This window comes from Lissotriton helveticus, chromosome 5_1 (genome assembly GCF_964261635.1).
Source record: "Lissotriton helveticus chromosome 5_1, aLisHel1.1, whole genome shotgun sequence".
NCBI lineage: Eukaryota > Metazoa > Chordata > Amphibia > Caudata > Salamandridae > Lissotriton > Lissotriton helveticus.
In genome coordinates this window covers 368141353-368157547 of record NC_136065.1, presented here as the reverse complement: position 1 = coordinate 368157547, position 16195 = coordinate 368141353, and the positions used below count along the sequence as shown (strand labels likewise).

The 16195-nt window shown below is 48.6% G+C and overlaps 1 protein-coding gene across 4 annotated transcripts in view; it reads right to left on the bottom strand.

Moving 5' to 3' along the window:
* Positions 1-16195, bottom strand: part of LOC144753169 (uncharacterized) — a 281794-nt gene that overhangs the window by 24598 nt on the left and 241001 nt on the right. For 3 of the 4 annotated variants that reach the window (XM_078640940.1, XM_078640936.1, XM_078640939.1), the window contains 2 exons: positions 9155-9301; positions 7411-7473 (listed from right to left, as the gene is read on the bottom strand). The gene's annotated coding sequence lies outside the window, so the exon portion shown is untranslated. The remainder of the gene's footprint in view (positions 1-7410; positions 7474-9154; positions 9302-16195) is intronic. The other variant, XM_078640937.1, reaches the window with a different exon arrangement.

Below are 16195 nucleotides of genomic sequence, written 5' to 3'. Positions count from 1 at the left end.
ATGTGCAATCTCCGCCCTCTGCACCGCCGTTTCTAGCGCGTCTAAGTGTTCCCTGCGTTCTCGAGTGTATCGGGTAATGGAGGAGATGGCGTGACCGCGGATCACTGACACTTATAGGCCTACCACAATATGCTCGGCGATTCTACAGAGTGTATATTTTCCGTGAAATATTGCTCAGTGGATTTCTTTAAGGCCTTAGCTATGGTGGGAGTTTGGAGATATCCTGGGTATACCGGGTAGACCTGCCTCTGACTAGGCGTCTGTGTTGTGTAGGTGAGGTGCATTGGGGAGTGGTCAGAGATGCCTCTGGGCAGATGTTCCACTGCACTCACTTTGTCAGGGGGAACCGCTATCGTGAACAAGTAATCTATACGCGAAAGACTATTGTGTGCCCCTGAGTGGAAGGTAAACTGGCAATCAGTAGGGTGCTTAAGCCGCCACAAATCCGTCAGTCCCATTGCAGCTAAAAAGTCTCTCAGGGCTTGATTGTGTCCATGAGTATCTCTCGGGGCCTGCGGTCCATGGAAGCGTCTACCACAGAATTGAAGTCCCCACCCAGGATCAGCTCCCCTTCCGGTAGGTCTAACGGGAATTTACCCAGGTCCCTGAAGGCTGTCTGGTGAAGTGCTGGGGGTATGTATACGGAGACCATGTTTTACCTGCGTCCTTCCCACTGACAAGACAGGGCGGTGAATCGGCCCTGATCATCGGAGCAGGTTTTGTGGGGAGCTTTTGTTTACTAGTATACCGACCCCACGTGAGCCAGATGTGAATTCAGCGTGAGTGACCATATTAAACACCATCGGTCTAGCGCCTTGCAGGCCCCGCCTATTAAGTGTGTTTCCTGGAGCAGTGCGACAGTGTGGCTCTTTCTCTCCGGTATTGTAAAACCAGACCCCGTTTTATCTTGTCTCCCAGTCCATTAACGTTCCAGGATATCACTGATAGTGTAGCGCAGGACATGTTCGTAGCTTGGGAGTTAGGGACTCCTTCTGCAGAGTATGCCATTGTATACTAACTGGAAATCCATTATGTGCCCGATATTTGCGCCGCAAGGCTGAAGTGTGTCATTAATGTGCTCTTACATACTAACGTGATTAACAAAGGACCTGTGTGCGTGCTCCTGATCCACAGCAGTACTCGCAAGTGTGCATGTAGAGATTGTGAACTGAATAACCTATAACAGTGCAAAATTAGGCCGAAAACAACCAACACCCCCACCTCCCACCCTGCCTCCCTGCCCGGCGGATCCCAAACTGTCCACCACCCCAACTGAGCAGAGTGCTTGCTACCCTTAAACATTTGCAACATTCTGGAGGGTGAGACTTCTGTGACGGCAATGAAACCTTCGTCCCCTTACAGTGTTCATGTGGTGCTGTGCCAACTTAATACGTCCTACCTGCGGCAGTCTTCTTTGGGTCCAACATTTCGCCGCAGGGCGGCTCACCCGTAATGCAAGCACAACTACCTACCTCTGCCCCTCTGCCACCCGCAAATCCCTGTTCGCATTCCGGATATCTATGCTGTAATTCGGCTGCTTAATATATGTTGTCCATTGCAACTTGGAATCCATGAGCGACGTCGCCGCAGAATTCTGCCATGAAGTCCGTCTGCCGAGCTCATGGGTCGTCCCTTTATCTGGTGTGTCGTCTCGCGTCTCGATTCCTGGGCCCTCCCGCTGGTCTCCAGCCTTCCAGCCAGTCTTGTGCGTCTCCGGGTGATTCGAAAAACCATACTTTCCTCTCCAATTCGACGCGCAGCTTCGCCGGGAAAATCATTGCATATTTCAGTTCCCGGCTTCTGAGTTCCTTTTTGATTTCCGTAAAGCTGCGTCGCTGCTGCGCCACCGCCGCTGTATAGTCGGGATAAAAAGAGACCTCCGAGTTATCAATTTTCAGCGGCGGGGCAATTCTTGAGGCCTGTAGAATCGCGTCACGGTCGCGGAAATTAAAGATCCTCGCCAATATCGGACGCGGTGGTGCTCTCGGGCTCGGCTTTCCTCCTGGTACTCGGTGGGCGCGCTCCACCGAGAAGTAATTGGACAATCCTTTTGGTTGGAGCTGGTTTTGGACGTGGTCTTCTACATATAGGTCCAGTGCCGGGCCCCCTTTGGACTCCGGCACTCCCACTATGCGCACATTATTGCACGGGAGCGGCCTTCCTGATCATCGAGTTTGGCTTTCAGATGGCGGTTGTCATCCTTCAGCCTCTGCATTTTTTGTTTGAGTTCGGCCGTGTCTCCTGTGAGTCCCGACGTCGTCTTTTTAACTTCTAATAAACGATCTGACAGTTTCGCAAAGTCCGCCCTGATTAGGGAGACGTCGGTGGTGACTGATCCCATCGATGTTTGCATTGTTTTCAGTGCTGCCATTGCATCTTGAAGCGTGACCTGGTCTCCGCCCGCTGCCCGGGCATCGGGCTGTGACAGCTGGGGGAGGTGCGGGATGCGTCTGCCTGGGGGGCGTCCGAGGTGTCTTTAGTGTAGGCGAACTTATCTAGCCTCGGGGGTGGCTGGCCTCTGGTCCCTCTGCCACTCATCTTGCTAGGCCTTGATTACTACCTTGCAGGGGCGTCCTTTTCCGGCTCACGATGACTCGGGGGCCCCTTCCGCGTTGTCTGGGTGTCACACACCCGATATGTCGGGGCACCAGTTTCCAATTGACTGCTTGTGGGCGAGTCCCACTCCGTGCCCCCCGGGGCCTGGTGCTGGTACTGTGCTGTGCTGTGGTCTGAGCGCTGTTGAAAAACGGTTCACGCACCCTTCGGCAACAGTCCTGTGGTGCGGACGGTCAAACTGCCCTTCCCCCCCCCATTGAGGGCAGCCTTGGTTGGGGCTACGATGCCTGTGGTCCCCCTGGGGTCCGCCAAACTGTTCGGTGTCGCCGCTGTTCTCGCTCCGCTGTTTCCCGCCCGCCGGGGATGGTGTCACTGCTACGGGGTAATGGCCGCTTTCAAATTACTTTTGGCGCAGAGGCTCCCGCGTCGCTGGTTACCGCGGTGCTCGATCACCGTGGCCTCATGCGCCGTGGACAGGAGTCCACTTAATCTCCCTGTGAGGGGTGTGGCCGTGAGGCGGTCTCGACTCCTCACCTCCGCTCCGATGGTGTCCTTTCCGCCTGGGACGCCGCACCGCCGGGCCGCCGGTATACCACAGTCCCCGGCTCCGGCGTGGAGATGCGGCCGAAATATTCACCGCTATATTGCTCCGCGAGGCACAGGGGTACAGGTCCCAGAAGCAGTGATCCATGGTCCGGATGTTTGCCCGATTCCGATGCTGGGGCACAAGTCCAGTCTTTTGCAGGATAAGTGGATGGATTTTGCGGGGATGGTTTATACCGTCACAGAGCTCTGTTAGTGTGTGGCCATTTTGTCTGGTCACTAGCCATGCCCCCCGAACATCATGTTTTGAGGGTCAATGTCAGGGGGCTTAGTAGACTCTCTTTGCTCCCAAAGGCTTCTGGTATTTTGGTAAGTGGAACTTTGACAATTGCATTGAAGCTCAGCTCCAACACGCAGTCTCTTGTTGCGTGGTTGAGGACAATTGGGAAAACAGCTACTGAAGGGATGCTGGGAGGAGGAACCCATTCCCATTACATTAATGAGGGCTGGAGGTGCGCACACCCACTGCCCGTTCATCAATAAACATACTGCAGACATGTGGCAGACAGAGATTTGACTCTGGGAGACCTGTCTCTGACAGATAGTTTTATTTAATTTGAGGAGGCACAACTCCAGTTTGGGTTAGGCCCTGGACAGTTTCTACAATACGTAAAATATCCAAAACAGCAAGGGAGATTTGGCCCAAGTTCTTAGCTGCCCCCCCCCCCCCTCCCCAGCTTCCAGGTTACTGGAATTGGTCGTGCTACACACACTGTTTCCAAGTTATACAAGGCGCTGAAGACTGATAGACAAAGGTCTGATCTTCCAGTAAGGTATAGATAAGATGCTGATCTGGAGTTACCACTAATAGATAAAGAACCAGACTAAATTCAGGAGCACGTTAAGCTAACTTCAATTAACACCATGTTCCATCTGACAAATCTTAGTTACCTCTGCCGCACCTATACTACCCATCTGCGGATTAATAGAATGTATCCACTCAGCTCATGAAAATGGCCAAAATGCAGAGACATGGAGTTGTGAACATCAGTAAACATTTTGGCGAGTATTTGTACCAAAATAGTGGGACTTGTAAATATTCCTAGTATGCTCTCAGTACATTTGCCTATTTAATCTTATACCCAGGCCCCAGGATTTGAAGGCCAAATACAAATGTACTTCATTGGGGGAAGTTAAACACCCTATTGCTATTCAATAGCTGAGATCATGTGGCCTGTCCATAGCGTCCTGTGAGTGAGATCTATAAGAGTGGGCTATTATTGCAATGGAAATTCAGCTGAAGACATTTAGGAAAGATGCTAAACTCCTAGATGATTTTGAATTATGGTCTGCAATGCTTAAAATGTTATTATTGGAGAATGGGGATAGGAACCAGTGGAGAAGTGGTATTGTGGTAAAATATCAATGACATCTGTGATTGTTGCAATGGTTACATTTTTTTTGTCCTGGACGCATGGACCATGTTTATGCTTAAATATATAAATAAAGTTTAAAGAAAAAGTGTATGGGTACCTCCACGGGACAAAACCTGGCTGATGGGTGTAGGAAAGTAGGATATGGCAGAAAATTTGAGAAATAGTGGAGGCATTAGCAGGGTTTGAACTGGAAGAGACACATTAAACTACAAATATAGATAACATTTTCGATCCACTCTGATCCCATTTAATCCCTCCCTCCTCTGATGACAGAATTGAAGGAATATGGTGAGGTGTCTGTGTTTAGGATTAACTGGCAAAAATGGCAAGTGCTAAACATAACCACTTCAAAAAAATCCCAAATTTGCATTACAGTCAATTGTTTCTCTTCAATGGGCACTGGGCAGATGAGTCAATAACATATGTGAGGTTGCACATCACTGCAGTAATTTAACAAATAACAAACCCAATTATATCCTGCTTTTAAGGCACAGCCCAAAGAATCTGCAGTAATGGCATGTGGCGGGCCTTCCCTGGCTTGGTAGATAAGCTGCGGTTAAAATGACAGCACTTGGAGGGAGGGATGAGTGTGGCGGGATATGGTAGGGTGGCATGGCCAAGATGTCCGAAAACAGCTGACTGTAAGTCATCGGAATCCTACACAATCAGGACCAGATCTAGGTGGAAAATGTATACATTAGCTGCCCCTGACCTGCAGTGCAAGGTAGAAGAGATTGAATAAGTTCTGGCAGTGCTGGTGATGTGGGAAGCAGCGAGTGGGGCATGTGAACCGCAGCATACCTTTGCCAGAAAAACAAGCATTGGCATAACCAATAGGTCTCGCCTTTGGGACCTTATAAGTGTTTAGCCATGCAACACTTGAGGTTGTTGCACCAAGGATATTGTGGTGGATAACTAAACACTGATAAGGTCCTAAAGGCGAGACCTATTAGCTATGCGAATGCTTGTTTTACTTTGCCAATGCTTTTTTTGGCTTTGCCAGTGCTTGTCGATGCACTGGCAAAGTCAAAAAATGAGCGAGCCAATGCTTATTTTATTGAACCTAGAAGAATGAAAGTTCAACAAAAGAGTTGAATGTTGCCTCTGGCTCAGCACTTCAGAAACATTGGCCACGTACACATCCTTTTAGCTGTATCTTGAAGTAAAGTGTATCTATCCGCTAGTAAGATGGTTTGGAGCATCAAGGCAACTTTCACAGATCTGCGAATAATCTACTGACTACAGATTTGAATGACCATAAAATATTTTAGAAGGTTAATGTGTGTGCCACAGAGCAGTGCGTGTAACCTGATTATCGTATGTGAAAATCGCCAAAATATAGCTTAGTGTGTTTCAGTGGAGCTTAAAATATCCTTGTGTAACCTGCAAATTATGGGGTGAGTAGTTCAGTGGGTTATGGACCTGCTGCAAATACATGCATGTAACTAACCACTTGGATGGGACGTAACAAAGGACTCGCAACCCGCGATTTCTGAAAGTGTATGTGTGTGGGGGGGTGAAGGGGGGGCAAGCTTCCCTTCAATATGGAGGGGCAGTAAAATCTGGCCATTAATAAAAACCAGCTGCTGCCGCCGGGTTGCAGACTGCTCTGGGAGATGAGCAGAAAATAAAGTTTTAACAAATGTGATTTATTCTGGTGCAATAAATATAAGCCCTGACAAAAGAGAAACAGGAGATGACAAAACAGAAACACCGAAGAGAGGAAAGGTTATACCAAATAATGTGGGTGAGAGACAGCTAAGTGAGAGAGTGACACAGGAAAGAGCGAGAGGGAGACCGAAGACAGGAGAGAGAGGTACAGGAGAGAGTGGCTATAAAGAGATAGGTAAAATATTTTAGAAGGTTACTGTGTGTGCTACAGAGCAGTGCATGTAACCTGATTATCGTTTGTGAAAATCCCCAAAATATAGAGTAGTGGGTTTCAGTGTAGCTTAAAATATCCTTGTGTAACATGCAAATCATGCGGTGAGTAGTTCAGTGGGTTATGGGCCTGCTACAAATACCTGCATGTAACCACTTGGAAGCGACGTAACAAAGGACCTCGCAACCCATGCTCTCTTAAAGTGTATGTGTGTGGGGGGGTGGCCAAGCTTCCCTTCAGTTTGGAGGGGCAGTAAAATCTAGCCATTAATGAACACCAGCTGCTGCCGCCGGGTTGCAGACTGCTCTGGGAGATGACCTTCGCAACGCATTCATGCCCTCCTGCAACAAGGCCCTTGTTCGATTAATGTAATGTAAAAAAAAAAAACACACTAGTGATGCACGCGCGCACCCAGCACTAAAAAGTAAAAGTGATCGCGCTGGAAGGGAGGCAGATGGTGGCTGCGCGCGTGCACGCTCACGTGAACGCAAGCGCTATGCCACCAAAAGCCAGTGGCAGCACTTTGGAAACCCCAATACTAAATGTCTCGGAGCAGCGCATGCGCTGGCTCAGCGAGACCTAAAAACAGTGGACGCACGGAGCAGCTGGAAATAGTGCTGCTGTTGCAACAACTACCCGCTAAGGATGCATCTGCTGCTTGGTAGCCCTCCTTTATGGCTACTCTCATTCCAGATTCCCAAATTAAGGCCGCCTAACTGCGGACCAAATCATACCCTTGCGTGGTTTTCCAACCAGCCCACTAATGGAAGTACTAAAAGGAAGGCCACAGTCCCCTCTCACCTATAAAACAATGCACTCAAAATCATGCAAGGTCTCGCAATATTTCAGTAGTAGACGTGCTCTGGTAGGTATCTTGGGGGTGAGGGTAGTAAACACTGCGCCCGAGCATGAGGCCTTTGTTTGGCTTCCTTTCAAACTCCTGCGCTGTGTGTTCAAGCACAAAGCCACGAAAAGAATCCAAGACTCACTAACCTGTAGAATCTCCAGCTATTGTGACATGGCCACGCGGAGACATACTTGCGATCAGCAGCAACCCTAAGAGAGAGCACACAAAAAGGAAAGAACAAATAAGAATCTGCGCAATGCCCTTTGTAGTGCAGCATGGCAATCCTTAGTAACACTGTTTCTAAGTCAAGACAACCTAGAGCAACTTTTGAGACACATACTGAAAGCACAGAGTAGCTTTTAAAAATAACAATAACCAATTTTGTTTTAAAGACATTAACTGGTGTGGCTTGATTATTTGGCAAAGGCTGATTTCTTGAGCAAGAATAACAAGTGTTTATGAACTGCAAAAAAGAACTCTCTGATATGAACCAACCCAAGATACTTTATAGAGAAATGCCACAGTTGGAATAACCATTGAGACATTAATCGAGGAGCTGAAATCCTATGTAAGAGTGACTGCATTTTCTGCTATTTAGAGTGTGTTCCCAAGAAGAAGGTTCAGCATGTTGTGTTGCAAAAGAAAACTCCTATCATTCATAATTGTCTCAGGCAATTGCTAATTCCTGTTTGTGATAATTGCAGATATTTGTAAAAGTAAAGCACCTAGCTGAGACAGAGGCGGTTTGAGAAAAGACAAGTCTAAAAGTTTAGCAGCTGCCAAGTGTCATCCTTGAAGAACACTTAAAAGGCATCTCACTCTTCCCATCCCCCTTCCTTTCTGGGCAACTCTCATCTCGAAACATTTAGACTGAATTGAGAGTTGTTCTGAAGAGCAGCGGGCAGACCAGCATCTCCTCTGTGGACTCTCGTGAATCTTCAGGTGAGTGGCAAGTGTGACAGAAAGGTAAGATATATATATATATATATATATATTAAAAAAAAGAATTCCACCGGGACGACATGGTGATCTTGGATTACACTGATACACAGGATATGATAAACAGTCCTAGGGGTATATGATTTGGCATAGGCCTTAGTAAACATTCAAAATTAGGCTCAAGCGCTAAGGGAGGGAAATTTAGAACTACACAATGAGTTGTAAAGATAGAAAACTCAGTTTGACCCATCCCATGGAATAGGAGACGGTTTAGGGAATAACGTCCCATTTTACAACCATCGTGATTCAGGGAACCATATGTTCCTATTTAAGTGGCTCCATGTTGAAATTAAAACAGTTTGGAGAATTAAGTTATAACGTAGCACCAAAACTTGCATCTTTAGGCACACAACCACTGAATGCCACGGTTACTACTACCCATCCCACTGGCCTCAACGTCGATCAGGTGCTGATCTGCATCGGTCCCAGAGAAGCTCTCTATGTTCAGGCTTAGAAACTGAAAGCTTAGTTATAGATTGAAAAACTTATTTTCACTATACAAACTACGTTTAAACTACAAACTAAACAGTCTAAAGTTTTAGTTATATAAGGAAAACGTTATTTATTCTTTCCATCCAAACCATACTTAAACTAGACAAAGATTAGAAATTCTAAAGTTATAGTTATAACTTTAATTTACAATTTACACACCACCTTCACGTTACTATAAGCCATCCACCTATGTACACAGTGTTACTTATTACTTACATTTTAACTTAACATACCACCTTGAAATGACTATGTCATGCAGCTATGTACATCGTGTTCCCACCACACTCACCATACTACATTAACTATAACTCATGCCTTTTAAATCTGCATGTCATGATTTATAGCAGTGACTGCTTAACTCAATGAGTTATTTGACCAACAACTACATTCAGGTCTCACCTCAAATAAGATTTATCGTCCAGGTGACTCTGGGAAGAAGCAGTCTTCCTCTACTCCGAGGGAAGTATTCCCTATACTCATGGATGGTGCAACAAGGAAAGTTTTTTCTGGAATTTTGATGGCAAAAGCAACAAGCAAACAACCGTCCTAGTGTCCAAAAAGTACAATAAAAGACAAACAATCAACAAATTATCCTTTATTCTAAAGTGTTTTAATATTGGCCTGCACTTATATCAACGCAACAATACCAATACCAACATATCAAAGTAAGTAGATGAGTCAAGTCAAGTCAAGTCAAATAATTTATATAGCGCGCTACATACCCAGAGGGTCTCAAGGCGCTAGAGGAAGGGTGGGGAATTACTTGTCGAATATCCAAGTTTTAAGTTGCTTTCTGAATGCTAGGTGGTTCTGAGTGAGGCGAAGGTGAATGGGGAGTGAGTTCCAGGTTTTAGCTGCCAGGTAGGAGAAGGATCTACCTCCCATGGTGGTTTTGTTGATGCGGGGTACGGCAGCAAGGGCTTGGTTGGAGGAGCGTAGCTGGCGGGAGGGGGTGTAGAAGGAAAGTCGTGTGTTGAGGCATTCGGGTCCGAGTTCGTAGAGTGCTTTGTGTGCGTGGGTTAAGAGTCGGAATGTTATTCTCTTATTGACGGGGAGCCAGTGGAGGTTTTTCAAGTGACTAGAAATGTGGTCTTTACGCGGGATGTCTAGTATGAGTCTGGCTGAAGCGTTCTGGATGCGTTGGAGTTTTTTCTGAAGTTTTGCGGTGGTACCGGCGTATAGGGTGTTACCGTAGTCCAGGCGGCTCGTGACCAGTGCGTGGGTGACCGTTTTTCTAGTTTCGGTGGGGATCCAGCGAAATGTTTTTTTGAGCATGCGAAGAATGTTGAAGCACGATGATGAGACGGCGTTGACTTGTCTGTTCATCGAGAGTGAGGAGTCCAGGATGATGTCCAGGTTCCGTGCGTGGTCCGTCGGGGTGGGTGCTTTTCCAAGGGCCTTTGGCCACCAAGAGTCATCCCAGGCGGAAGGGGAGGTGCCTAAGATGAGGACTTCTGTTTTGTCTGAGTTCAGTTTCAGACGGCTGTGTTTCATCCACTCGGCTACTTCTTTCATTCCTTCATGTAGGTTGGTTTTGGCGGTGTTCGGGTCTTTGGTGAGTGAGAGGATCAGTTGAGTGTCGTCAGCGTAGGAGATGATGTTGAGGTTGTGTTGGCGTGCGATGGTCGCGAGGGGGCTCATGTATACGTTGAAGAGGGTGGGGCTGAGTGAAGATCCTTGAGGCACGCCGCAAATGACTTCAGTGGCTTCTGACTTGAATGGTGGAAGGCGGACTCTCTGAGTTCTTCTGGTAAGGAACGAGGTGATCCAATCCAGTGCTTTTCCTTGGATTCCGATGTTTCTGAGGCGTTGTAACAGGGTGCTATGACAAACTGTGTCGAAGGCTGCGGAGAGGTCAAGGAGGATGAGGGCGACTGTGTCTCCATTGTCCAGTAGGGTTCGGATTTCGTCTGTTGCTGCGATGAGTGCGGTCTCAGTGCTGTGTTTTGCTCGGAAGCCGGACTGTGAGGAGTCGAGGGATTTGTTGGTTTCGAGGAAGGCGGCGAGCTGGCTGTTGACGGCTTTCTCGATGACTTTGGCCGGGAATAGTAGGAGCGAGATGGGGCGGTAGTTTTTGAGTTCGGTGGGGTCAGCTGTGGGTTTTTTCAGAAGGGCGCTGAGTTTGGCGTGTTTCCAACTTTCCGGGAAGGTGGCAGAGTTGAGGGAGCAGTTGATGACGTCTCGGAGGTGTGGTGCTATGATGGAGTCAGCTTTGTTGAAGATATGGTGAGGGCATGGGTCTGTGGGGGATCCTGAGTGGATGGAGTTCATCAGTCGGATGGTGTCCTCAGTGGAGATTGGGTTCCAATCAGTAAGGATGTTCAAGGGGGGTGAGGGTACGGCAGAAGGTTGGGTGGGTTGGTCTCCGTGTTGGTTGTCGAAGCTGTTGTGGATGTCTGCGATTTTGTTGTGGAAGAACGAGGCAAGGGAGTCGCAGAGGGTTTGAGAGGGAGTGATGTCGTTGGAGTTGGCTGAGGGGTTGGTAAATTCTTTGACGATGTTGAATAATTCCTTGCTGTTGTGGGCGTTGTTGTCTAGACGGTTTTTAAGTGCAGCTTTCTTGGCAGTCCGGATCAGTTGGTGGTGTGTGCGGGTGGCGTTTTTGAGGGCGTCCTTGGTGTTGGTGTTTGGGTCTTTTTTCCAGGCCTTCACAAGGGAGCGATAGAGTTTCTTGGATGTCTTAAGATCATCGTTGAACCAGGGAGCGTTTTTGCTGCCTAGTTTGATTTGACGTTTTTTCAAAGGTGCTAGGTTGTCGGCGCTATTTGTTAGCCATTGAGAGAGGTTAGTGGCTGCTTGGTTGGCGTTCGAAGAGTGGGCCGGGGAATTTTGAAGAAGCGATGAGGAGATCTGGTCGATGGTGATTTTGTTCCAGTTTCTTCGCAAAGTGGGTTGAGGAAGGTTGTGGGTTGTGGTCTTTTTGTAGACAAAGTGAACACAGCTGTGGTCCGTCCAATGGAGAGCTGTGGTGTGACTGAAGGAGATATGTTTGCTGGAGGTGAAGATGGGGTCGAGTGTGTGGCCTGCGTAGTGAGTGGGGGTGTTAACAAGTTGTATGAGTCCGAGGTTGGCCAGATTGTCCAGAAGGGTGGTGGCGTTGTTGTCGTTGCTCTTTTCCAGGTGAAAATTGAGGTCTCCCAGTAGTATGTAGTCCTCGGAGGGGAGGGCATGTGGGGTGATAAAGTCAGTGATATCTTCACTGAATTGTGCACGGGGTCCTGGTGGCCTGTAGAGAAGGGTGCCTCGGAGTGTGGTCTTGGGGTCGGTGTGGATCTGGAAGTGAAGGTGTTCGGCGCTAGCGAGGTTGGCGTCTGAGCTGGTTGAAATGCGGATGGAATTCTTATGGACGATTGCGATGCCTCCTGTTTGTTTGATGCGGTCCTTACGGATGATCTTGTAGCCTTCCGGGATGGCAATGGTGATGTCTGGGGCTGAGGATGCGTTCATCCATGTTTCTGTTAGGAAGGCGACGTCCGGAGAGATGGTGTCTAGTAGATTCCAAAGGTCGATGGCGTGTCTGTGGACCGATCGGGTGTTGAGCAGGATGCATTTTAGGTGGTTGGGGTCAGATCTCTGTTTGGTGTTCGTGGATGAAGAGTTGGTCTTGGTGCCGTCATGCTTGCAGGAGATACATGTGAAGGGTCCATGGGTGTGTCCAGGAGCGGCTTGGGAGCAGTTGGGGAGTCGGCCTGGGTTAAGGGCTAAGAGGGTGGAGGCGTCGTAAGTGATGCGGGTGGTGTTGGTGGTACGGGGGCCAGGGGGTCTGGCGCTGGGCGCGGGCTTGGCGCGGACGGGCGTAGACGGGCTTACCTTTGGCGCACCTTCAGCGCGCATGGGGCGCGACCTCTGCGCGTGAACGCTGCGCGTCAGCAGTAGCAACATAAGTGAATAGTGGGGGGGCGAGGTGGGGTCAGCTGGGAGGCGGGAGCGTGTTGGGGGGACGGGCTCGGACGGCACAACAACAAAATGGCAGCAATGAAAACAAAAGCAATCAGGGTGAGGTTGGGGCGAGCAATGGAGCGCTATGTTAAAATTAAGCAACCAGCAGCAGTGAGCAAGCGCTACGATCTTCCGCAGCAGTCAATTAAAATTGCACGCTAACAGATCAGCAAGCCCAACGGTCGAGCGCTCTGATCAAATGAAACCCCAAATAAGACTCAAAACAGTTGCAAGGCACAGAGCCCAGGCAGCAATGGAGATATGTACAGAAGTTAGCGCGATCAGCAAAGCAGCAGTGTAAATAGCGCTACGATACCAGATACCAGGTGAGAGGGAGTGAGGGGAGCGACCGCTTCTGCACGGGACAGGACGGTCACAGCTTGCAGCGAGGCAGGGATCAGCCTGTATACTCCGTGGGAGGTGGGGTCAGCTGGGAGGCGGGAGCGTGTTGGGGGGACGGGCTCGGACGGCACAACAACAAAATGGCAGCAATGAAAACAAAAGCAATCAGGGTGAGGTTGGGGCGAGCAATGGAGCGCTATGTTAAAATTAAGCAACCAGCAGCAGTGAGCAAGCGCTACGATCTTCAGCAGCAGTCAATTAAAATTGCACGCTAACAGATCAGCAAGCCCAACGGTCGAGCGCTCTGATCAAATGAAACCCCAAATAAGACTCAAAACAGTTGCAAGGCACAGAGCCCAGGCAGCAATGGAGATATGTACAGAAGTTAGCGCGATCAGCAAAGCAGCAGTGTAAATAGCGCTACGATACCAGATACCAGGTGAGAGGGAGTGAGGGGAGCGACCGCTTCTGCACGGGACAGGACGGTCACAGCTTGCAGCGAGGCAGGGATCAGCCTGTATACTCCGTGGGAGGTGGGGTCAGCTGGGAGGCGGGAGCGTGTTGGGGGGACGGGCTCGGACGGCACAACAACAAAATGGCAGCAATGAAAACAAAAGCAATCAGGGTGAGGTTGGGGCGAGCAATGGAGCGCTATGTTAAAATTAAGCAACCAGCAGCAGTGAGCAAGCGCTACGATCTTCAGCAGCAGTCAATTAAAATTGCACGCTAACAGATCAGCAAGCCCAACGGTCGAGCGCTCTGATCAAATGAAACCCCAAATAAGACTCAAAACAGTTGCAAGGCACAGAGCCCAGGCAGCAATGGAGATATGTACAGAAGTTAGCGCGATCAGCAAAGCAGCAGTGTAAATAGCGCTACGATACCAGATACCAGGTGAGAGGGAGTGAGGGGAGCGACCGCTTCTGCACGGGACAGGACGGTCACAGCTTGCAGCGAGGCAGGGATCAGCCTGTATACTCCGTGGGAGGTGGGGTCAGCTGGGAGGCGGGAGCGTGTTGGGGGACGGGCTCGGACGGCACAACAACAAAATGGCAGCAATGAAAACAAAAGCAATCAGGGTGAGGTTGGGGCGAGCAATGGAGCGCTATGTTAAAATTAAGCAACCAGCAGCAGTGAGCAAGCGCTACGATCTTCAGCAGCAGTCAATTAAAATTGCACGCTAACAGATCAGCAAGCCCAACGGTCGAGCGCTCTGATCAAATGAAACCCCAAATAAGACTCAAAACAGTTGCAAGGCACAGAGCCCAGGCAGCAATGGAGATATGTACAGAAGTTAGCGCGATCAGCAAAGCAGCAGTGTAAATAGCGCTACGATACCAGATACCAGGTGAGAGGGAGTGAGGGGAGCGACCGCTTCTGCACGGGACAGGACGGTCAGGATGAGCAGAGCTGATATGTTGTTAGTCTAGGTTGTGGAATCAATAAATGTGCATTCATACGTTCTCTCTACAAATGAAGAAGAGAACCTTACGAAAATGAGTCAAACAATTCTAAATTCCACCATGCATAAAGGTGTGTAGTTTCATTCAGCAGACACAAGATTCTCAGAAAACATTGGGCAAGTCTATATTTTATAGTTTCGCAATTCCAAATAGGTCAATCATTTTATTTTGGGGGTACAAATTATGCAGATAAACTCCCATAATCCACACACATCTGAAGGAATGTCATTTTAGATTTCTTTTAACATTAGGACCAGAAAGCAGGACTGCAGAACACACTATATAAAGGTAAACTGGGATGGAGAAAATACTCATACTAAAGAAATAAACAATACTCACCTGTAATCTTCTCTTTGAGTACATAAACATTAGAATATAACCCTACCCACACGTGATCCTGGAACACTTTTTAAAACAGATTTTTTCATATAAAACAGCATCAAAATAAAGTAAAGAGGCAGCTTGTTGTGGTTTAAAAAAAGGCAACTATTATTATTATTATTATATAAAATTTATACCGCGCTCAGTAACCCGGGGGCATCCCGGCGCTGCAGACAACAGAAAGCAACACTCAACTCAGTCGCTACACCGGAAACAGATGGGTCGTCAAGAGTTTCCTAAAAAACAAGATGTTGGGCTCTGAACGAATCTTAAAGTGCAAAGAGTTCCACAGTGCCGCCACTTGCACTGAGAAGCGGCGGCCCCCAGAGCGAGCTCTTTTTACTCTGGCTGACTGTAGAAAATGTCTTTGGTCCGAACGCAGTGGGAGAGTGGGCTTGTAGGGGCGTGCCATAGTGGACAAGATAGAGGGGCCCTTGCCATATAGGATCTTATGGGCTGTGCATAACGCTTTAAATTTCACCCGCTCCTTAACCGGGAGCCAGTGAAGCGTTTTCAGAGCCGGGGCGGCTGAGTGTCTTCTCGGGACCTCCATCAGCACTCTGGCAGCTGCATTCTGCACCTGTTGAAGAGTTTTAAACGTCGCTTCGGGAGCGCCGAGAAATAGTGCATTCCCGTAATCAAGCCTTGACAAGATTAGACCACGGATAAGGAGCTTCCTAGAAGAGTTAGGGAGCAGTGGTAGAACCTTGCGCGCTGACCGCAACAGACCAAAACACACCCCGCGGTCTTCCTGGCATGGGTCCTAAAGGACAGATCTTCCTCCAACCAAACTCCCAGGGTCTTAATCTCCTTCTTGGGAGATGGTGGGTCACCCAGAGACCGGGGCAAACAGCTAGCAATAAGTGTGGGACTGGCTTTGCCCATCAGCATCAGCTCTGTTTTTTCACCATTAAGTTTAAGGGCAGAATGGGATATCCAACGATGGACATTAGCGAGGCAGTCATGAAAGACTTCGGGTTGTTCCACCAGCTGGGTAAGGCCTACCACAAGCTGAGTATCATCAGCATAGCTGATGACTCTCACTCCTGAGGGGGAAACCACTCTTTCAAGAGGAGTCATGTAAATATTAAATAAGGTAGGGCTCAAAGATGAGCCCTGAGGGACTCCGCATTGAAGAGGGAACAAGGACGACTGCTCTGCCCCTTCCCAGACCTGATAGAAACGATTGGAGAGGAAGGATTCAAGCCATTTTAAGGGCATCCCTGTCACACCCACCCCTGACAGACGTTGGAGGAGCACCTGATGGCTTACGGTGTCAAAGGCAGCACTCAAGTCCAGGAGGATCACTGCCACT